The 1,529-nt window shown below is 42.5% G+C and overlaps 1 long non-coding RNA gene across 1 annotated transcript in view; it reads right to left on the bottom strand.

Annotated features, from left to right (window-relative positions):
- LOC106012056 overlaps nt 1-1,234 on the bottom strand; it is a 7,644-nt gene extending 6,410 nt beyond the window's left edge. Inside the window, exon 1 of the long non-coding RNA XR_001184936.1 lies at nt 593-1,234. This is a non-coding gene — a long non-coding RNA (uncharacterized LOC106012056). The remainder of the gene's footprint in view (nt 1-592) is intronic.
- Nucleotides 1,235-1,529: the final 295 nt, after the last annotated feature.

Genomic DNA, 1,529 nt, shown 5'->3' with positions numbered 1-1,529 from the left:
CAGAGAGGTAGGGGGGGAGGAAAGAGGATTTTTTAAATAGGGAAAGTAAACAATAACAAAACAAATAATGGCACAGAAAACATTGCATGGTGAATCAACCAAGCTTCTGCTGTGGCCAATGAGACCAATTTTAGGAGAGAGGAGTTTGCCACAGTATCATGCTGGGCAAGGGATGATGATCACACAGGTTTGAACTTCAAATGGGACATTCCTGAACTTGGAATGTTCGGGAAGCTCTCAAATCTCTACGCACAGGCTACGTCGTTTGGTTAAATCGGAAATGGACAGCGGTATTGTTTTTATACTTTTCTTTGTTCGTGGCGTCATGTGATGTGCACAAAGTTAATTTTGTCAAATGATGCTTGTGATGTCATTATGCTCCGAGATCGCAGAGAGAAACAATAGGTATATACTCATCGTAAAAATATTGGAATCAGTTGATGTTTCGAATAGCAATGTTATGAAAGCGCGTGAATATTACTTCCAAACCAATTCCTTTAAACTTTGTGGCATTGCTTATATAAATGAACATGAGGTAAACACAGTATGTGTTCCTGTGCTGAAAGGGATATTAAGCCCAAACTATACTCACGGACGCTGAAACTTGGCATGTGAATGTTCCTGGAACGAACGGGTTCCTGATGCAGTGCTGACCAAGTACCTCACAGCACGGTTGGAGGTTGTTTCCAGGGATGCAGGGCGCGCCCAGGGCGATGCACTAACCAATCGATGAGAAGGAGGAGGGAAATAGCGTGTGGATATCAAAAAGAGTTAAGAACGTTTTTAGCAACTTGTGTGTACGAGGAATTTACAAAAAATGTGTGTGTGTGTATATATTATGTATGGCCTTTTTGTGACTTAACAGAACAGACGGTCTTAAAGCGGAATGCATGATGCAGCTTTGTCTAGGCAGTTGACACAGAGGAAGTTGATTTCCCAAGAACTAAGAACTACTTCAGATTTTGACTTCGTTGATGTGCCTTGACTTAAAGGAGAGACCTGATCAATACATTTGAAATCAAGGAAGGTGTAAGGGGTGTCTTACTATTTTACAGGTGTACTGAGGGGTATGCTTGTTGTGTTTTAACATCAAGTTGGCTCGGTCACGGCGGAAATACATCAGCTAGAGTAAGATAAGAGTGATAGTGAGAGAACTCTCAGGCAGCCAGACAGCTGCGTAACAAAGAAAATGTTAGATTGGAACCCAGTCACAGGGTAGCGGGAAAAGGGAAAGAACAAGTGAAACCTGGAGAAGAGTCACAGAGGATGATGTACAGAAAAGTGGGAAGACATGGAACAAAATCAAGCGGCTATCCAAGAGAGGGAAAGGAGGAAAGTGTTTGTTCGTGATGCAGTGATGATGATGACAGTGAAAGGAAAGAAGAGAGCGCGTATCATAATATCATTCTCCATCCAATGTTCTAAAGTATGAAAATGAATATGAGGAGGGAGAAGGAGGGCGAAGGGGGAAGGGGGACACAGACAAAGAGAAAGAGAGAGAGAGAGAGAGAGAGAGAGAGAGAGAGTCA

Source organism: Aplysia californica, unplaced genomic scaffold (assembly GCF_000002075.1).
Source record: "Aplysia californica isolate F4 #8 unplaced genomic scaffold, AplCal3.0 scaffold00252, whole genome shotgun sequence".
Classification (NCBI taxonomy): domain Eukaryota; kingdom Metazoa; phylum Mollusca; class Gastropoda; order Aplysiida; family Aplysiidae; genus Aplysia; species Aplysia californica.
The sequence above is the reverse complement of the archived record's forward strand: the minus strand, read 5'-3'. Positions and strand labels throughout refer to the sequence as shown.